The 22,860-nt window shown below is 41.4% G+C and overlaps 1 protein-coding gene and 1 non-coding gene across 4 annotated transcripts in view; both read left to right on the plus strand.

Annotated features, from left to right (window-relative positions):
* NELL1 (neural EGFL like 1) overlaps positions 1-22,860 on the plus strand; it is a 765,989-nt gene that overhangs the window by 427,974 nt on the left and 315,155 nt on the right. The gene's annotated exons all lie outside the window — the stretch shown is intronic.
* Positions 21,193-21,299, plus strand: LOC118629233. Its single transcript, XR_004959453.1, has one exon. It is a non-coding gene; the product is annotated as a U6 spliceosomal RNA (small nuclear RNA).

The following is a 22,860-nucleotide window of genomic DNA, read 5'->3' on the forward strand; positions in this document are numbered from 1 at the left end:
GCATTTGCACGTATCTTTTTTAAGAAGGATATTTTTATTGCAGTGAAAATAAAGTATTTTTCTTATGACTTTGGCAATTGAAATTTCATATGCATGTGTCTGAACTTCCTTTGAACCTGGTAAAATGTATTTTATGATGGTCTGGTTCTCAAAGGTCCAAACAACTGTATTTCAGATTTGTTTTCAACCATCCCTACTGTGAATGAAAGTCCAACAAGGGCATTTTAAAAGTATACCCCACGAGCTATTTTTTTAGACCTAGCTATGGAACACCATAGGGTTACTAATTAGCCTTTCTCCTGAGCTCCTTCCAAATCTTAAAATTCTAGACTCCGTGGTAATTAGATTTAACAGTTTCCCAGGAGAGTTCCAGATTAGTAGACCAAAGGATTGCCTCGGCTTGTTAGCACACACGTTTTTGTGGTGCCTGGTTTCCTGTCTCATAGGTGGACTGGTGGCGATGAAGCAACATTTCACCCAGCCAGGCCCTGGGTACGATGACAGAGGCTGATTTTGTGATGCTTTTTTTCAGTTGATCCCATGTTCCTTCTCCGTGATCATATGGTTGATCCCAACTCTAAATCTACTCTCTCTACTTTCCTGGCTCTGAGAACAGAGCTTTGATTCAGATACTGTGCCCCAGAGAGTTCTGTTTGCATACTTTATGCTGGGTGTGTACAGGTACCTTTCCTGAGGGATTAGTCTCAGGGTCTGCTGTTAATCCCTTTTTCTGTTCTCCTTATTTAATAATGGCATTACTATAAAGACGGCAGTGTATGGACTATTTGGCATATATCACACACTACGCCAGATGCTTTATGTATGTGGTTAAGGCTGAGGCTATTTATGCACATTTTCAGAAATGTGACTTGTATTTAATTGCTTCTTAAAGGCAGCTTGCTGCTTAACCTAGTTATTTCTGGGTAAAGAGAGTGGAGAGAACTTGGTATTTAAAAATATATATATATATTTGTATTGATTTTAGAGAGGAAGGGAGGAGGGGGAGAGAGAAAAATGTTGATGTCAGAGAGAAACATACATGAGAGAGAAACATCAATTGGCTACCTCAACTGAGGATTGAGCCTGCAACCTGGGCATATGCCCTGATTGGGAATTGAACCAGCGACTTTTCAGTCCATGGAATGATGCGCAACCAACTGAACCACACCAGCCAGGGTGAAAATTTGGTATGTTTTAATATTGGCAGTTCATAGGGCTTATAAGCTTATAAGGATCCACTCTTTGACACGTGTGTGTGTGTGTGTGTGTGTGTGTCTGTGTGTCTGTGATGCTACTCTGTCTTGATATTATAGAACACTTTCTGAAAACAAGTTGAGATTTAGAAACAATAGGAATTACAGATAATTTTCTCTATTAATATATTAATTAGAAATCACTATGGGATATTTCTAAATAGCTGGCTTCCCCATGCATTTCACATTTAATTAGACTTGCAAAGAATCGATTTACCTACAACTTCTCAGAAAGATATGGGGAAGCAGGTCTGGGGTATGAGATACGCTATTCAAGGTGTCCTTGTTTAGATGAGTTATTTCACAGCAGGTGGCAAATGGGGTAAATTTCAAGCCTCACTGTAGAGGTCAGTATGGGGAAAGGTAAATTATAGACTCCTTGGAAGATTTTTCTGGAACTATCAATCAAACTCCCAGTTCTCTGTTTTGCTTATCATTAGGTATGTACAGATTTACAAAGCACTTTCACTTTGTTTTCTAATTTAACAGCTGTGTACCTCATCAGGTGGCAAAGGGCATGTCCTTTCTCCCTGCCGATCAAAACACTCCCAGGCCTAATACCTGGCAACAGTCGCACTTTCTTCATGCAATCTGTTTTCACCACTCCGAGAAAAGGCAGGGGTGTCCCTCTTTTCTCTTTCCTTCCATGCAGTTCAACAGATATTTGAGAGCAAATTATGTGCTAGGCAAGATGGATAATAGGATGAATACGCACACTCTCCATCTTTAAGAAGGGGCAAGTGTATAAATAGTGCTTGGTCCTGTGTCTGATACGTGGTGGATGACATTCAACAAGTGTTCATTGACTTGTTTAGTGCCTTGATCTCTAGAGGGTGTGTGTGTGTGTGTGTGTTTGTGTGTGTGTGGTGTCTATAGTAATGCAATAGAAGAGAACCTGACCTGGAGAGGGTGTGTGTGTGTGTGTGCGTGTGTATGTGTGTGGTGTCTATAGTAATGCAATAGAAGGGAACCTGACCTGGTCTGAAAGTGTGCTTTTAGGTTGGAAGCAGATTCAGGAGTAGGTAACACATGATCTCTGTCTGAAATGATAATGATAATTCTGGCTATTTCTGCATGCCAGATATCCTTCTAAATGCTTTATGGACGTTTAGTTATTTAATGCTCACAACGATTCCAGGGAAGCAAGTGCTGTTGCTATTCCTATAATACAGCTGAGAAAACTGAAGCTCAGAGTGACTAGGAAACTTGTCCAGGGTCATCTGGCCAAACGGGTCTGGAGTCAAGGCTTGAATGCAGGAGGCACCATCCTCGTTACTACATAGGGTATATTTTCTATTCAAACTGAGTCATTCCTGCGAGTGAAATAGGGTGCTATTCAATATCTAAACCAGGGCAATAGGCAAAAACGGACTCTTCCAGACCAACTGAACTGTGTGGCCACACTACCAAATAGTCCCTGTTCATTAGATTTCACATTTCCCGCAAAATATTTATTATAGCTTGCAAAATCTATTTTAAAGTATTCAGCGTTATTCTTCCCCATTCTCCAGAGCATCTGGTACCGCTGAGAGTGATGCGTGGACTACGCAGTAGATAACGGAAAGGGCTAATGACCTTGTTGCCACATGGAAGTTATGATATGGTCTAGACACCTATTTGTCTTCTCAAACTACAAGATAGTTGGTTAAATGCATTCTGTGTCTCAAATAATAGAAATGAATAACAGACAATGGGGATGGAAGGAAGGAGAAAAGTGCTATAGTTGTGGCCAAGCGGGTGGCATTGTGGGGGAGCTTGGGGGAGGGGAGGAGACGGGAGAGGTGATGAGTCATCCCATCCATCAAGGTTGGGGACCTCTGGTTCTGAGTCTTTTTTTTCTGCTTCAGTTCCCATGATGAATAAATTCCTTGGGTGTGCTCAGATTAGCCATAAACCCACATCATTTGTAATTTCTCACTCTGGGCTGCAGAATAGATGAAAAAGGCAGCCCGTTGGGTGTACAGTAATCCCTGTAATCTGATTCCACTGCTTCCCTTCTCGCCGTGCAAGTGGATGAGAGGGAGCGTGTCATTAGATCAACTGGACGCCATGCTTGCTGACATTCAAGAAGTAAATCATGCTAGATTTTTGAACCTTAATGATGAGTACTTGCAAATCACTTGCTACTCATCTCTCATACAAATAGGTCATGCCAGGATAAGTATGTCTTGGCACTCTATGTGAAAATCCTGCTTCAGGCTACAAAGAAAAGATCTTGCAAAAAGTTGAAGTTGACTGAGTTGCTGTTTAAAATTGGAAGCAGTGATATCATGGCCCTTGCTCATTTCCAAAAGAAATACTCTATTTACTCAGCGGTCTCCTATCCATTCTGCACTCCAGCACCCACGCAAGCCAGGAGCTCCATTAGCACCTGTAAATGACATCTCCTTTGTTTGGTTTCTGGGCCTTTCCGCATGGCTGGATTTTTATTTCTAGCCATTCTTCAATTTCATGTTTGTTCTCTCTCTCTCTTTTTCTCTAACTGAAGAGTCAGCGTTAGAGCTCGATTTGATTGTGCATGCACATATGGTATCCATCCTGATACAAAGAGATAGGAGAAGGGAGTTTTGTCAGAGCACACTTAATCACTGTACATATTTCCCGTTGTTATTCCACTTCATGATGAATTTTAATCAGGTGGAAAATGTCCTTAATTGGTCCAATCTAGAATTCAAAAGTAATGCACTGAAATAGCGTGTGACAGTGCTGGTTTAAAATTTATGGATTTTAGTCCAGCCGGTGTGGTTCAGTGGTTGAGTGTTGACCCGTGCACCAAGAGGTCACTGGTTTGATTCCCAGTCAGGGCACATGCCCAGGTTGTGGGCCCAATCCCCAGTGGGGGGCATGTAGGAGGTGGCTGATCAATGTTCTCTCTCATTGATGTTTCTCTCTCTCTCCCTCTTCTTTCCTCTCTCTAAAAAACCAATAAAGATTTTTTTTTTTTTAATTTGTGGATTTTAAAATGGGATGCAAAGCTAGATGTCAGTCTTTCTCCATTTAACTTCTCCACAAAGAGTGCTTAAATCATGGTCCCCAATGGTGTGAAGTAGAAGCAGCTTCCAAGGTCATCAGGACAATGGGATTGACACTTATTTTTTCAAGTCATAATGTTTGGTCTTTGAAGATATTTAAATGTTGGAACCTAGCTTTGAAATATCCTCCTTGGGATGATTGCCGTTGTTGTCCATGGAAAAACTCAGGCTTTGTGCGGTCTGATTCTGACCTATAGCACTGCCCTTGAAGAGCTTCAGTCACTGGAACCTCTGTGCTTATGTAGCCTGAGCTCCCATGTCTTCCCCTGCGTGGCTTCCATCCCGCCCCACAACTGCACCTCATCCGTTGTACTTATTGCAGCCTTGGTGTTTTCTCTGAAGTCCCCTCTCCCTCCCCCACAATTAGATACTCCGTTATTTCTTCTTGCGAATTCTAGGCCTCCATATTTGCCTTGAAAGGGGACATATGGTAGTGATTAAGATTTCTTCATCTTCTTAAATAAGCGGAAACAACCTCGTACAGTGCCGGGAACGGAGTGAGTGCTACCTCCACAGAGATGCACGAAGGTGTCTTTGTCTCTACAAGCTTTCTGTACCATCCGGGTCAGGATTCCAACAGCTTCACTTTGTTTTGAGTTCTCCCTCGTGGCTTCATTGCAGGAAATTTGTTTCTCCCAGGAGGGGAGGGGAGAGTGTTCCCAGGGTTGTGGGACCGCGGTCATGGAGATGAGTGGGGTGCTGGGAGTGTGATGACAGTTCCATTTGTAAATCACAGGGGGACTTTAAAAGGCTGCCTGTGAGCCAGACCCAGTCCACCTGAGGCTTGGAGCATGTCACAGTGTTAACGGGTGACAGCTTTCTGCCAGGTTTCATCCTACTCGACTTAAGCCAGTTAGTAATTGCTGTTGAATTGGAGCAGTCATTATAGCATTTTAGGCCTTTAAATTTGATTCCATGGAAATTCCCTCATTATAACTGCGGAACAATGAAAGCTTCTTTACAGAAGAGAAAGAGGTGAGCCTGGCTTCCTCATGCATTTTGCCTACATTTGTGTCACATCCAGTGGAAGTACAGCAAGCACGGGCCCGCTCTACTCTTGGGGTGCCATCAGTCGGAAGGTGAGCTGGTAGCACGTGTGTGACTTCCTGATGTGACTCCTGATGCATCTTAGCCTCTTGTGTTTCTGTCTGTGTTTACAAACTGCAGTAGGACGGGTAGTAGGAATGAGGAATTCCCGGGGCTGAGAAGTCTAACAGCAAATCCAGGCATCATGAGCTCCTAGGTGGGAATAGCATATAATTTGCCTGAAGTTATGCTGTTAAACTAACAGTGACAGTTGCACCAAGCCTCAGTTTTCTTGGCCTTAATTATATAAATGCCCCCCCCCCCCCCCCCGCCGTGGCAGGATTATTGACTTCAGAGCAATAAGAGACCCTTGTAGGTGACAGGCTTACATGACATTGCCTTTCCCCCCAAGCCAAGAGGCATTGCCTGTAGTCTGTGTGCTTTGGCAAAGACTTGCGGCTTCTTGAGAGTTATAGTGATAGTACCTGTGTCAGCGATGCACAAACATCAGGTAGCATCATCTGCCTGAGAACGTGTTGCAAATACTGATTCTGGAGCGTCCACCCCAGAGATGTAGTTAGTAGGTTGCAGGTGAGATGCCCTAGTGTTCTGATGTAAATTCTCTGCACTTTGAAAATGACTGCACCAGGAACTCTACGGCAGCTTTGGTGCCAGCAGTGTGGGAAGCACAGAGGTGTCGGCTGCTCTTAACGCTTCCCTTTAGTCAGATTCCTCACTGACTGTTACAAACCACGTAACCTCTGATGCCTCAGTCTAGTCTGAGAACTTCTGTCCCCCAGAATCTCTTCATGCTTCACCCTTTTTTTTTTTTTAATGGAGGGGGAGGGGGAATAGGGATATTTACATGTATGTATATATTTTTGTTAATCCTCACCTGAGGATATTTTTTCATTGATTTTTAGATAGAATGGAAAGGAGAGAGGGAGAGAGAAACATTGATCTGAGAGAGACATCGATTGGCTGGCTCCCACACCACCCCAACTGGAGCTGGGGATCGAACCTACAACCCAGGTACGTGCTCTTGGCCAGGAATTGAGTCTGAAACCCCTTGGTCTGTGGGCCAACACTCTAACTGCTGAGCCTAACTGGTCATGTCTCTATATTTATTGAACTTGTAATATGGGTCTGGCTCTATACTATGATTTTATATCTGCTTTGTTTAATTCATTTAATGTTCACTATGGAAATATGTACTGCAATCTCTATTTGACAGACCTGGAAACAAATTTATAGAGGTCATGGATTTCTCCAAGTTCACTTAAATATCAAATCACAGAATTGGGATTCAGATCCAAATCCTCCATTCTTTAAAGTTCATGTCCTTTCCATTGCAAAGACTGTGTAACATTATATCAGAGTATTGACCATCCTCTTCTTCCATCCGGACCCTTACTCACCCAAAGCCATGTTAATGGACTCCAGGGACAGTAATGGACTCCAGGTATAAGGAATGATTATATGTTATCTGGCCAAGTTGAATTCTTAAACAGTAATATGAGTTGCCTAAAATTGGTCAGTAAACTAGTAAGGGTAGTTTTATTACAGTCCTACTTTTCTCATAAGGATTTTCTTTTTCTCCCGTGGTGTTTCTCTATTTTGTTCGCTTTGTCTGAGGCCACCAATCACCAAGTTTTTAATGAGACTTAATCCTCATCATCAAGGGGTTTGTAACCTAGTTGAACAAATGTAAATAACTCTGGAATCACCCAGAACATATCCCATTCCCCCTCTGAAGGAAGAAGGGTGGTACACCAGAATATTTTAAAGGCACTTTGCTAGGACATTAATTAATAGTATTACCATGAATAACATGATGAGAAATTCACTTTTTTTTCTGTTATAAAGTTTCCTTATTAGTACATATAAGTAAGTAAACAAAACAAAACAAAACAAAAAAACCAAAAAACAAAACTCAATTTAAATAAAAAATTAAGTAAATGATAAGTAGAGGTTTTTCTGGCTGTGAAGCCAACATTGGAAGATGTCCTCTGATAGCTCTCAGAGATGGGCAAGCATGACTGTGATATTATGAATGATTGGGGTTTGTGGAATGCTGAGGAGTTGTGTCCTGACTGGACAAGGTAGAGGAAAAAGGCATAATGTCATAGGTGCCTGAGAAAAATTTTCAAACTACCCAGCATCTTCCAGATTGAAAACCACTGATTTATAGAACAATGAATTATTGTTTGAGTCCCAGCCCTCACGTAGCCTAGGAGTTCTGTGATAGTCTTACCCATTATCAGATCAACAGCTGAAATTTTATCCCTAGAAATGGGCTGGAGCTAGATCCTGAAAATATAAAATGTTTTGGAAATGGAAATGATAAAGAGGATATTTCAAGCAGGAGACCAGCAGAAATATAGGCATAGAGTAAATGATGTATTTGAAGGGTTTTGAAGTACAAGGAAAGAGAGTGGTTTGTTTATATACTAGTTGGTTATTGTTACAATAGTGATACATGACAAAGCATCTCAAAAGTCAACATGACTTAAAAAATCATTTATTCTCAAGGACCTGTGTTGTTGGCTGAGACAGACAGCAGGTGAGCCAAATCATGATTTCTAATGGCAAAGGTAAGTACAAGATAAGTTAAACATAGCTACACACACATTTTAAGTCTTTACTTATATCTTTATAGAAGTAAATTAACCTGTATTGCTCAATCTCTGATTTATTCCTATCATCTGGAAGGCTGTTGTTGTTTCCAAAGCTGAGTTTATAGTAGATACTTTTTTTGTTGTGCAAATTAGGCAGTATTAGTTGGAAAACAAACTTTTAGATGACTATAGTGTGTTCTGATCTGGAATGACTAATTTGGGCCTGGTTATGTTTGCCAGGTTGCTGCTTATGTTTCGTATCAGAGCATTTACGTAGAGATTCTCTTTTGGCCTCTCACATGATTTCTGAGTAATCAGAAAATACTTTAAGAGCAAGAGTTTCTCTTTCACAGAAAAGACAATTTTCTTTTCTGTGAAAGAGAAACGAGTTGGCAAACAATGTGAAAATAAATGATCTATTTCCATTTATTTACAGCTGGGAGTTGCTTAGGGGTCAATTTAGAATGGAGATTTTTGTTCCTCTTTCGGCTGAGCAGCAGAGACATTGATCTAATCCTTTCTCTGAATTTTCTCAGAAGCTCTTTGGCTGTGATTTCCACACTCCCTTCTGTTTGTCTCTTACGTGTTTCAGTCCCTTCTCCAGGCCAAGGTGTAGGCACATCTGTCTTGGTCAGGTCATCTAGAAAGCCCATTGCAAGTATGTCATCGTAAAAACATCTAAACCTGTAAGGAATTTTTAAAAGATTTTATTTGAGCCAGTTGCCAGGAAGCAGTATCTCCACTGCTTCTGAGAGTGACAGTTTTGCAGTTTCCTTTTTGCATTTTGTATTAAGGAAGGAATTTAAAGATGATGTGAAGGTGGGAGAAAGCAAAGTGAGGATTAGATTATAGGATAGTGAACAAGATTATGTGCTCACAGGTGGTGACACCTTCTGGTATTTCAAAAGTGTGCTAACCTAGATGCCCCAAAACAATAGGCAGGGCTTGCTTAAAAACTTTTCATGAGCCCTGACAGAGTAACTCGGTTCCTTAGAGCATTGTCCTAATTGCCAGGGTGGTGCGTTTGATCCTTAGTCAGGGCACATACAGGAATCGGTCAAAGAATGCATGAATGGGGCAACAGATCTCTCTCTCTCTCTCTCTCTCTCTCTCTCTCTCTCTCTCTCATCAATAAAAAATAAATAAACAAACTTTCATTAAGGAAGTTATATACCTGGGGCATAACAAACCATCATGACCTGGCCAGTTAGGAATTTCTGATCAGATCTCCCTGTGAGGTTACTTTCCATAGAACTCCCTTTTTCTGTCCACAAATCTTTTGTCAAAAATTTATCTGTTTTAAAGAACACCTTCTCTGCGATTTCACTTAATAATTGAACACCACATTTGAAAAAATATCTCTGCTTAGAAAACTGCACTGTGTAGGTAAATCCTGAATCTAAACTAATTCTTTATATATATATAGTTTAGTTTTAGTGAAATACCTATACCTTAATGGACTTTAACACCTTTTTATTAAATTTATCAGGGTAACATTGGTTAATAAAATTACATAGGTCTCTAGTGTACAATCCTCTAATACATCATCTGTACACTGTGTTCTTCTTGTCTGACCATCAATGTAGTAGGCAAAGTCCAAATAAATAAAAGCTAAGAGAATTTATTACCTGAAAAGATATTCAAGGAAATTATTATGTCGGGGAAGCTTTTCTAAAGTGAGGATGTGCCCCACAAGCCTGAGTTTTTTTGTTAAAGTCCACATGTCTTGGTGAGCTGAACACTCCCTCCAAAGTAATATCACAGGAGCTGGACCGATTTCAGTCCATTTCAACCTAATTTATTAGTCGTCATTGAGATTCTGCTCAGTTTTGTTTGACTGATATATGGGAATGAGCAAGGCTTTCATATTGTATTTATGAGGAAAAGCAGAAGAAATAGCACAAGGTGAAGCTAGGCAGTGCATTTATGCAGGGGATATTGATGGGAAGAAAGAACGTAGCTGTGATGCATGGAACGCCTACTAAGCGCCCGCACTGTGTGGCTCCAGGGAACCTGAGGCTGAAGAGTTACTAACCTGTCATTCTCAGCGGGAGGACGTGGCAGAGCTACATTGGAGCCCAATTCTGACTCCCAGGCTCCTCTTTCCCTCTGCCACAGTGTCGCATCAGCAGTGCATACTGAGTTAAGGACACAGCTGGGGAATGACGCCTCTTCTCTTACTGTCTTTGAACTACATACTCAGTAAGAAGTTGACATGTTTATATGGAAAATGTCCCTGCTTAGTATGTTGACTGTTTTGCTCCTTTGCTTTTTCTCGATTGCAGCAAGGTAAGTGTTCTTTCTTTCTTGACTGGATCACAGCAAAATTGTGGCAATCTCAGCTCTTTTTAAAGAAGAGAAAATGCAACACCTTACCTTATCATCATCATTTTTTCCCTTCTGGTGCATCAGTGGGGAGAGGCTGGCTTCTGAGTGCATGGTTCACTCTGAGAATAGTAGCTACATATTTAATACTGCTTCTATGGGTCAGACATGATTGTAAAACCTCACATATTTAAGTCATTTAATCGTCACAATAACTTTATAGTGTAGGTACTACCATTATCCCAAGGAAACACATGAGAACAGACACAGAGAGGTGAGCTAACTTCACAATGAATCCTATACAACTGCTGAATGAGATTCAGACCCTGGCAGTTAGACATAAAGAAATGGGCTTCACTAAAATTTGCAACCAGGGTCCACCCAGGAGACTGAAACTATGCCAGTTACCTTTTTATTTTTTAAAAATATGTTTTATTGATTTTTTTTTTTTTTAGGGAAAGAAGAATCGAGAGTGAGAAACATTGATGTGAGAGAGAAACATTGATCGGCTGCCTCCTGCATGCCCCTTAGTAGTGATTGAGCCCACAACCCGGGCACGTGTCCTGACCAGGAATCAAACCAGGACCTCTCAGTGCATGCGATGGTGTTCAGCCCACTGAGTCACACCAGTCAGGCATTTAAAAATTATTTTTATTTATTTTTTTGATGTTTAGAGGATGTTTATTAAAGCTGGGGACAGTGAAATGAGGAAGGGCCTAGAATAGAAGAAGCAACAGGAGAGAGACTAGGCAGGAATGAGCCTAGGCTGGGCTGCTTTGGCTCACTAAGAAGTCAGAGAAAAGGGGGCCTTGGGGATAGGGTTAGGGGCTTAGCCCAGGATGAGCTCCTGCTGCCCATTGCTCCCTGGTTTCGAGCCTCATGGGGCCCCTTAAAGTTTAGTAAATGCATGCTTGTGGGAGAAGAAAGGGGGTCAGGGAAAGACTTGGGAGTGCTCCCGGGAAGAAAGCATACCAATACCAGTTATTTTAAAAGAGAGGCTTAATATAACAACTTATAACTATATATTAAATAACTACAAAGGGAAAAAGAGAACATTAAGGTATCACCAATAAAGCATCTTTAAGAAACAGCTACCACCTTAGGCTGGGATAACAGAAGGATGAGGTTGGAATTACTAATATTCAGAAGCTTGGAGAAAGGGCTTCGTGAACCTGAAATTCAGCTCTCTGAAAAGGAGGCATTGCTTAGCGGGTGCTGGCGTCTCTGCAGGCGGAAAAGTGCTACCTCAGCACTGGCCCATGGATACCTAAGGAGGAGATGTCAGCCAGCTGTTGATATCTGGGGATACCACAACAATTGTTCTTCAAACGTTAGAAAAGCTGTTGACTGGAACCACAGGCTGCTACCGGCAGAAAATTGCTGCTGTTGGATTGAGGACTCGTTGCCAGAATAACACAGACAGGAAGAAAGGAAAAGAAAAACAGATGAGGAGGATGACGTCCCTTCATCGTTTTGAAATCTTGCAATTCTTTCCTTGTGCCCTGACGGGCAGCTGGCGAGATAGAGATGTTTCCGGAGTCCTAGTCCCAGCACCACCAAGCAGAGTTAAGTTTGACTGAAAGCTCAATTTTCAAATGGAGACACCTGTTCAAGATTCAGGGAGAAAGGTATGCTATTGGCGAATTTTATCTGGTCACCTAAGTACAGTGAAATCTTACACTTTTTATGAATATGGTCAGCCTCTTTCATTAAATTGCAAATTGTCTCAATCAAGGGCCAGCCCAATATAATGCGCATAGTAGGTGCATAAAAACTTATATTGCTCTAGTGATGTCAGCAAGATAGAAGTATAAATTTCTTTCTTAAAAAAATCATTTTTATGTGTTTTAGAACATCTGTTCATAGGGTCCACTGAACAAATAAAGCTTGAGAATGAGTATATTATTCTCGGGGTAAGGGTTTGCTACATCCCTGTGAATGCCCAAGAGAGCTCCAGTGTTTGCCGAAAGGTTAACGAAGATTGAAATAATATCCACTCTTTCCCCTGGTGAGATGGTCATTAATTAAGGAAGCAGAGGCATCGATCTGTATTCCATCAGCTGAGTCACGGCCTGCGAAAAGGCAGGTTGAGGTTTTCATTCGTATTTCAAGGACGTTTCCCAGTTGGATGGCAGTACTCGGATTCCCCATGTCACCTGTCAAAGGACAATGGATGTCACTAGTGGGAACAGCACTGACCCAATAGCTGTTCTTTCATTTGAATGATGTCATTGGAATCAGGTTTGTGGGGCCAACTTGAACAGGATTAGGAATTCAGTGATGTCTCTGAACAACAAAAAATGAGTGTGAGAGATGGTAAAAAGAAATAACTTCATTAGTTTGAGACAAAAGAAGAAGAACATCTGTATCTCGATTACTAAGACTCCTTTTCTAGAATCAGGAGTGGAAAGAATCCTTTTCGGTTTCCTTACATGGTGGCCTGCATTATGTCTTCCAGGGTGTGTGGGCCCTGAGCAGTAGCACCATCCTGAACTAGGATGCTGGAGAGTGGCCCCCAGCAGGCCAGGAACAGCTGAGTGGCTTAGATAAGTTACTTGGCTTCAGTGGCCTTTATTTTTCTCGTTTGTAAATTGAAGAGGTTGGTCCTAATCAATATCCCACATGTCCCTCCTCATTCCTACAGGCTCTTCCCTTGTCTTATTTTTCATGGCGTGCTAATACGCGCTGTTTCAAGTGAGTCAGTTGAGAAGAGACCCTTACTTTTTCAAGAGGAAGTCACTGTCACTGAGAAAAAGCACATGGCAGTCCCCAATGACTGCTAGTTTTTCTACAAAATGATTTAATTTAGTATATATTTTACTAAAATGGAGGTCACCAGTTATATTGATGAGTGGATTTTGATTAAAGTGAAATCATGTACTAAGTGATATAGATTTTTGCCTTAGGTTTTAATTATTGAGATGGAAAATGTGAAGCCCTTTAGTAATGTAGGGACTTGTGAATTTCTTCACTCTTCTAAGTATAATGTTGAAAAATCTATATGCAGGATGAAGTAAATGTGTTACATTTCCGAAGGGAAACCTCAGATGGAGCATTTGGTTTTATTTGGTATTAGCACCAATTGTTACTTGTACTTTAACAACTAATCACATGAGAATTGTCTTCTATAGCCCTGGCCAGTTTGGCTCAGTGGTAGAGTGTTGGCCCACAGACCAAAGAAGCATGGGTTTGAGTCCGGTCAAGGGCATGTACCTCGGTTGCAGTTCCATCCCTGGCCCCAGTCGGGGTCCTGTGGGAGGCAGCCAATTGATGTGTCTCTCTCGCATTGATGTTTCTCTCTCTTACTCTCTCCCTCCCACTCTTTCTGAAAATAAGTGGAAAAATATCCTCAGGTGAGGATTAAAAAAAAGAAGAATTGTTTTCTCTTGAGTTAGAGCAGTGGTCTATCATCTTTTAGTTCATCCTTTCATTCATCCATACATACATCCAACTTGAGGGCTTGTATCTTGACAGGATCACCTAGAGGTGTAGCACAAGAATGTTTTCTCTTGATGCCCACTCCTTAAGAATATAAACAAACAGTCCAGATATCACTTATTTCAATGTGCAGTTCTTTGTCATTTGACTAAGGGCATACTTGTGTTTGATTTCAGGCTCTTTCATTTCTTACCACTTATCCCAAGCAAGCTACTCAAACTTCCCGAACCTTAGTTTTAGTCTGTGAATGGAGATCCAACTTCCCACCACACAGGCTTGTTGTGAGACTTAAAAGCAGTAGTAAGTAGAATGTTCTCACTGCAGTGCCTGGCACCGATTTCTTCCCCTCTGGTTTTGAACCTGTTTGTGAAGAAGGGGTTGCCTTGTAGCACCATATCTGGACTTTGATGAGTGTATCTGTTTCTTAGAAGTATTTGAAACTGTTTCTAACTTAAACAGAAGGGACTTACTGTAAGGTTATCGGGAGCTTCTAGACTTGCTGGGTAGGTAGTAAAACTCTTGTAAAAAGAGACTGGACTCATGAAGGTTCCTAATGGCCAGGATTCAGAAAGGAAAGGATAGATTATAGTAGGAAAGGCAGAATTGATACACTTAACCACCTCTTAATTCTTCTGCCCTCTTATCTATCTCTCAAAATTCAAGGTTGAAGGAGAAGAGTCTGCTTGGCTGAGCTTGGGTCACATGACTCCTCGTTGGGGCTTGTTGAAAGGAAGGCCCCATTCTCTTAGGTTCTCTTAGATCCTGTAGCAGGAAGGAAGTTTCTGGAATTACCCTCTCACCACAATACACATACTGGTGGTGAAGGACTTGAATCTCCCATGAGGAACCCCAGATACCAGTGGGAAGGGGAAATGGATGCTGGATGGCCAAAAAAAACCCAGCCATTGTCAGTGACAGTGGACACGTGTATATCCTGACATGTTTTACAGACTCAGAATCCACCAGCTCTCAGTCTTTATCTTGGTAAACTTAAGGGTCTTGATTGATTTTAGTTTGTTCTCTTAAGACAGCCTTTTTCATCTCCTAGGATGCTTTAATTGCTTATCCCTGGACCCTCTCCAAGTCTTGTTAAGTCTTTATTGAGCTGTGGCAACCAGAGCTGGGCAGTGTTTTGTGTGCTAATGTAGTATGATTGGTTTCAAGGAGAGGATAATGTGTTTAGTTTTATGTCCAATATCCTTGGTCAACATTAATTTTATTTATTGGAGAAGAGTAAGTTTCATTTTTATATCACTTAGGCGTCCAGCAATGCAAACCTTGTTGGCACTGGGGAGACCTGGTATGTCAGAAACAGGAGAATGGGATAAACAATTGCATTAGACACTAAGGAGAAGGGGAAAATATAAACAAAGATCCACATTTGTACACACCACATCTGGTCTTTGAGTGCAGAAACCCTTTGGTCTGACGTTTAGATCCAGGTTGATTTGGTTGTCAGTTCTCAATTCCCAGATGTATGACCTTAGATAAGTCATTGTTTCGTCATCTGTAAACCAGGAATAATAAACACCTAGCTTGACAGGATTAAGTGTGATTTCATGTGATTATATTTATTAAGGCTTTATCTCTGGCATATAGTATAAATTGAATTTAACAATCCCCCTTCCCCTTCCCCTCGCGTCAGAGAGACAAGGGAATCTGAAGTAGTTGAAATCACGGATCCTCCTGTGGTGCGTCACGGGGAGACGCTGCAGAAGAGGTGCACCTGGGTGTGCTCTGTGAGGAAGAGAAGTAACCTGCGTTCATGAAAAGAAGGATTGGGAACATGAGCGGAAAGGAGTAAACATATCTGAAACCTGGAAGTCAGGAAGGTCAGAGGAGCTGGTTAGAGAAGCGTGGGAAGTGGTGGTGAGATACCTGCTAAGGAGATGAGGTTTGGTTTGGGAGGTTTGAGTGCCTAGGAGGCATGAAGTCAAACTAACACTTAGGATGATAAATTCCAACCATGACCTGACGTATCTCAAAAAGGGGATTGACTAGTCTGTTAAGCAATGAATACATTCTTTTCAAATTCCTGCCTATTTATTATTAAATTTCATGCAATATCTCTGATCAAGAGTGCTGACTGTTACCTGTCATGGGCTCTTTTCTGACTCCTGCTCTTCAAATCGTCTATGCGACTTGTAACTCTGTCGGCTCCTGAGCTGCCAAATTCAGACTCATATATTTATAACAGGTGAGTCCACTCCACCTAGTTTTCAGATGAAAAGCTGAGGATCTGAGAGAGGACATGAAGTGCCAATGATTTTGGACTTTTGGAAGCATTGTGTGGTAGGAAAAGCATGGATTTTTGGTAGATTTCTTGCACTTAGTGCATACACTTGGCTGTGCTCGCTGACCTTGGAACCCCCGTTTGCTCTCTGTGTCGTAGGGGCCCTCCTACCTGCCCGAAGGCTGACTGTGGGACTGGACTAGGAGAGCACCTGGCAGGAGGGCTCAGGAGGTGTTAGGCCCTGTCCCCATCCTTCTGAAAGTGATTCAGGTTCTGGAATTTAAGGAAAGTGTTGTGTCATCCCTTAGCGGAGGAACAAAGGTCAAGTCACAGAAGGAATCTAAGGGTAAATCAATATTTTTGGCTTCATTTCTTTTTCCAGGGTTGGTATCATTTTGGGGAACAAGGTGGACAGCATGTCCCCGTTCGTCACGGAGTCTGGGGTGGGGACATGCCACTTTTCCCGAATCTGGTAGCAACTCAGGCTGACATTTGAGGGTGAGGCAGATGGCTGCCACCCCCATTAAGAATAACTGTGCCCCAGCCCTTTATCCACGACTCTGCAAATGTCTTTGGCTCCCAGAGAAGGTTTATGTGTCGGCAGTTTCGGCTTGGACACGGAGAGACTTTCAGATGGCCCTGCAGCTTTCTTTTTTCTTTCTTTCTCACCTTTACTTATTTACAGTCTCGAGATTTGCAGCCTGTAAGGCTACGCAGGCTGTCATCCAAAGCAGGAGGAGCTTTGGAGCTGGGATTTTTTTTTTCCCCGTAATTAAAATTTTTTGAAAAATTCACAGGAAGAACCAGAAATGAAAGGGAGGCATCATTTACTGGATGGCAGGGTGGGCAGAGGACAGATGTGCGAATTAAAGAAACTGATGTCGGTCCCAGAGTTTCCACCTCCCTGCTCTGAGGCCTCTGGCTGTGTGACCTTGGCCCTCTGACCTTGGATATTCCTAGGGTCCATTCCAGTATAATCTTTTTGTGACACCATAAAGATATTCTTTTAACAATATTTTCACAAACTATTACAAATATCTAGAAGCATTTAAAGTATAATGCAACGGACAATCTTGTGCCCATTATTGAATCCTACCAAATTTTAACATGTTGCTGTCTTACCATATATACCGTCTGTAAGAAAAGGTAGAGCCAGCGTCAGCTGTCTGTGTACTTCTCTCTCTTCTTTCGATCTCATTCCTCCTCTTCTCTCTCAAATGTGATACTTGTCATTCCCGTGCATGTTTTTACAGTATTCCTGTCTACCCGTATAGCTATAAACAATACGTCATATTGTCTGACGCGGTTTTGACTTTATCCAAGTGATATCATATTGTGCATACTCAGCTGCCATTTGCTTTTGTCACTCAACACAATGTTCGTGAGATTTATCCATGTTCACACAGTAGCTCTAGTTTGTTTTAACTGCTGTATAGTAATTCACTGCATGAGTAGTTCATAATTTATTTATCCTTTTTCCTGTTGACTAGTTTTTACAATGACAAATAGCACTGGAATTAATACACTGGTATAATTCTACTGTGGGCATCTTGAGCTTGCCTCGAAATTGTCAAATTGCTCCTTGATACTGGAACACCATAGTTTCACATGCTTGTTTCTCAGTTTATTTATTCTATAAGTACTACTTGGTAGTTCTGGCAACTATTAAGGCTCCTAAGTTTATTGTCTTTGTTTATTTAATGCACATTTTGACTTTGTGTTGCACTAAATTTAAAAATCAGAAAGATGTGATAACCTGGTAACAGGAAAGCCATATGTGTGTATAATTAGTGTTATATCAGAATGTCTTCTCGGTCCTTTGGGCTCTAGTAATGTACTGGTGCCACCTTCCTTAAGTTTAGTGGAAGCAAAATCCCTTAAAAATCTTTTTGTCTGGTATAATTTTGCACTTTTTTACTTGGAGTGCTTCTGACATTATGAGAAGTAAGTATTGGGTGGGATACAGATATATTTTAATTTTTAGTAAGCTCGCTGTAGCTCTGGTCAGGGTCCTCTGGTCAGACCATTTAGCTGCACAGAATGTTGTAACTATTCCAAGAGAAAGGAGGGCGCCGTTCTGGGGGTGTTTGAGTTCAACACAGATGCTGGCTTGTCACGTTTAGCAGTACGGATGCTGGATTCCCGGGATGGCTCTCGTGTGGATTGTGGAAAGGTGCTCAGTCACTTGTTGAACAAGACAGCAGGTCTCATTGCCAGCCTGTGCTATCAGTCAGATTCACAGGACATAATAGTTCTGCCCAGCTGCAAGTTCACTTAGCTTCAGCGAGGACGTGGAACAGGGCAGCCCGCAGCCTCCCAGTGCCTCAGCCTCCCAGACACAGCCCTGGCATCCAGTCTTAGTGTGCCACTGGTTTGCTTCCAAGGTACAGGAACTCACCCCAGTCTGGGTCACATGGGAAGGGGGCAGCTGCAGGGTCTGTGGTCCTTCAACTTGAAAACCTTGAGAGTCTCCTAGTATGTGGAGGGGAGTATGCCCCGGTCCCACTGTGAAGGGCAGCTACTGGCATACATAATGGCACATTCTGACTAAAAGCACACGCTTAGGGGTAGCCTTGGGTCAGTAATCGGTACGTGGCGGACGCAGTCACATCCTCACGGATCTCTCAAGATTACATTGCCTCACTTAACACTGCAAAAAGTGCAGCCAACTATTTCTCAAGCATTCTCAGAGGCTGGAGGAGGAGATTGTAGTCCAGTTGTAAACGCATGTTTGTTATGCTGCCTCAGTTTACTAAACCTCTGCAGTTCACGGAGACAATCATGGAAGAGATCACATGGCAGAGGTGGCACTTCCTGCGTTCCGTCGTGGGCATACCCTGGGGTAGCAATACAACAGAGTGGTTTGAGCCTGAGTGGGCTTTGAAGTCAAGCCAGTCCTTGTCCAGTTAGGTTCTGGTGGTACCACTTCCTAGCTGTGTTCCCTGTTGTAGGTCGAATAATGGTCCCCGGGAGTATCCGCATCCGAATCCCTGATAGCTGTTAATATATTAAGTTAAAAAGCAAAGGAGAACTAAGGATGTAGTGGAATTCAGGTTGCTAATTACTAGACTTTGAGATGGCTACATTATCCTGGATTATCTGGGGGGCGGGGCATGTACTCACAAGGGTCCTCATATGTGGAAAAGGGCAGGGAAAGAGAGAGAACCAGACAGATGGTCTGAGAAAGTCTTGGCTGGTTTGGAAGGTTCATGAATATGATCATGAAGCCAAAAAAAAAAAAGGGACACAGCCTCTAGAAGTTGGAAAAGGCAAGGAAACTGAGTCTCCCTTAGGGCCCCCGGCCCCAGCCCCCAGAAAGAACACTGCTCTGCCAACACCGTGAAGGGAGACACATTGTGGACTTCTGACTTGTAGACCCTGAAGGTGTTCCCTCTGCATTATTTTAAGACCCAAGTCTGTGGTGATTTGTAGTAGTAGCAGTAGGAAATGGAAACAGTGCCTTTCGCCTCTCTGTGCTTCAGCTTCTCATTTTGTAACATGATGGTTTATAACGTCCTTCCCCTCGTGCTGGTGGTAAGATGTAAGCGCTCGTGCAGGGCGCTCTGCTTATTCTTGGCAAGATTCAATCTCTCTACCAGAAGTCAAGAGACTTGGGTTATGGTCCCAGGCAAAATGAAGGCAATGATGTCTTGCTTTTCTTATAGAATTGATATGAGAAATAAGGGAAGTTATGTCTTAACTTTCATTTTTTTTGTTCAGGTAGAGTGGGAGGGGGAGAGAGAGAGAGAGAGAGAGAGAGAGAGAGAGAGAGAGACATCGATGTGAAAGGAACACATCAAGTGGCTGCCACCCGCACGACCAACCAGGGCCGGGGACAAACTGCAACCGAGGTACGTGCCCTTAGCGGGAACCGAACTGGGGTCTCTCTAGACCGCAGGCCAGTGCTCTAACCGCTGAGCCAAACCGGCCAGGGCTTAACTTTTATTTTTTTAACTGAAGTATTATTCAGATGTAACTTCTTGTTATCATTTACTTTACATATTTTAATTGAATTTCTTAGATTGTCAGAAATGTATGAGAAAAGGCAAATTATAACACATGCACCACTATTTGATTACAGGAAAGTGTTGGAATAACAGGTGGTATTAATTCCAGTGATTGGCACTGAAGAAAGTTAATTTTTTTAGATGTTCTATGTTTATAGCATTTCCTTTTTCTGTTTATGGGATAATAATTATGGTTTTTATTCCAAATCTTAGAGATGTGCATTTGTTTTTTCATTTAAAACTTTGCTTCTAATGTCTGAATGTAAACACAATGTTATTTACTTAATTTGACTGAGGATGAAATGGAAGAATCACATATTTGCCTAGGATATAATTATCAATCCTCCCCTAACATAAATTTTGAGTATTTTGAAAACTGTATTAATTTTCACTAAGTGGGATGGCAGTATTCTCATTGTACTGTTTGCTAAAGATTAAATATTTTACAAATATTTATGGTGAATTTTGATTAAATATGCAGTTGAATAGGTAGATGTAGATAAAATTAGGACTTATTTGTTTTGTTTGCTTTTTTAAAATTATTGTCAGCATTTACAGATGTCCCCCATTTCCTCCCTTTTTGCCCCCCTCTATCCACCCACCTCCATCCCAGGCCTTCCCCACACTACTGTCTGTGTCCATGGGTTATGTCTATATGCATATATCATCTTTGGTTGATCTTTTCTGTCCCCCTCCCCCACTGTGATCTGTTATTCTTGTTTGCTTTTTATAGTATTCCTTCATTGAGGTCAGTAGCGTATCAGGTGCCTGTATATGTATGTAATGAAAAGTCAACACGAAGCTGTTATAATTGGTTTTCATTATTTCCATTTTCACAAACATATGGCAATGTGCATTGCTGTAGATAAAGTATTTTCATGGTCTTCATTTTCATTTGGCTCATGGGCACAGGTAAAGGACACATTTTGTAGTGACAGATTTTTAAAATGGATGCTTCCTGTGGAGGTTCTATGAAGTAGAGGTTTGTTTCCATTTTCTACTAGAAACCTATCAGAAACTTAAAACTGAATGCCAGTGAAGGGGGCGTGGTTACACATTTCTGGATAAACAAACAGTGTAGTCAATAGCAATTATATCAGGTCTAGCGTTTGAACTAATTCTTCCTCTTAGGGCAAACTTATCACAAAATGTACTTCCCCAAATTTCAGTGCAAGAAAAAGAGCAGGTTAGATATCTTAAGTCATTAATGAATGAGGATTTTACAAGTTTTTTGATCAACGCTATTAAACCATTTATCTCGTGCTCACTTCAGCAGCACATATACTAAAATTGGAACGATACAGAGAAGATTAGCATGGCCCCTGCCCAAGGATGATGTGCAAATTTGTGAAGCGTTCCATATTCTTGAAAAAAGAAATAAAGGAAGATATAAAAAAATGAAAGCACATACCTTGTTTATGGATTGGAAGAATTACCATCATTAAAATGTTCATACTACCCAAAGCAATCTATAGATTCAATGCAATCCCCATCAAAATACCAATGACATACTTCACAGAACTAGAACAAATACTTCAAAAGTTCATATGGAACTAAAAAAGACCTTGAATAGCCACAACAATCTTGAAAAAGAAGGACAAAGTAGGCAGGATCACAATACCGATATCAGGTTATACTACAAAGCTACAGTAATCAAAACAGCCTGGTACTGGCACAAGAACAGGCACATAGATCAATGGAATAGAACAAAAATCCCAGAAATGGACCCAAAACATTATGCTCAATTAATATTCGACAAAGGTGGCAAGAGCATACAGTGGAGTAAAGACAGCCTCTTTAATAAATGGTGTTGGAAAAACTGGACAGCTACATGCAAAAAATGACATTAGACCATCAACTTACACCATACACAAGAATAAACTAAAAATTGATAAAAGACTTAAATGTGACTCATGAATCCATAAAAATCCTAGAAGAAAATGTAGGCAATGAAATTTCAGATATCATATGCAGCAGAATTTTCAGTGATCCATCATCACCTAAGGCAACAGAAATAGAGGAGAAAATGAACACATGGGACTACATCAAACTCAAAAGCTTCTGCACAGCAAAAGATACAATCATCAAAATGGAAAGGCAACGCACTGTATGGGAGAGCATAATTATCAATGATACATCAGATAAGGGGTTAATTTTCAAAATATATAGAGTGCTCTTACAGCTCAATAAAAGGAAGACAAAGAACCCAATTAAAAAATGGGCAGAGGAACTAAATAGATACCTCTCCAAACAGGACATACAAATGGCCAAGGGATATATGAAGAAATGCTCAACATCACTAATTATCAGAGAGATGCAAATTAAAACAATAATGAGGTATCACCTCACACCTGTCAGAATGGCCGCCATCAACAAATCATCAAACAACAAGTGTTGGCGAGGGTGTGGAGAAAAGGGGACTCTAATACATTGCTGGTGGGAATGCAGACTGGTGCAGCCACTATGGAAAACAATATGGTGTCACGTCAAAAAATTAAAAATTGAAATTCCATTTGACCCAGTGATCCCACTGCTGGGAATATACCCTAAGAAGCCTGAAACACCAGTCAGAAAGAATATATGAACCCCCATGTTCATAGCAGCACTACTTACAACAGCTAAGATCTGGAAACAGCCCAAATGTCCATCAGTAGACGAATGGATAAAAAAACAGTGGTACATATACACAATGGAGTACTATGCAGCTGTAAGAAAGAAATATCTCTTATCCTTTGAGACGACATGGAGGGACCTGGAGAGTATTATCCTAAGCGAAACAAGCCAAACAGAGAAAGACAAGTATCATATGATCTCACTTATTTGTGGAATATAATGAACATAACAGTCTGAGGAATGGGATGGTCCCAGAGACGTGGAAGTGGGGTACAGACTGACAATCCCCAGTAGAGAGGGTGGTGGGGGAGAGAT

Source organism: Molossus molossus, unplaced genomic scaffold, assembly GCF_014108415.1.
Source record: "Molossus molossus isolate mMolMol1 unplaced genomic scaffold, mMolMol1.p scaffold_m16_p_13, whole genome shotgun sequence".
NCBI lineage: Eukaryota > Metazoa > Chordata > Mammalia > Chiroptera > Molossidae > Molossus > Molossus molossus.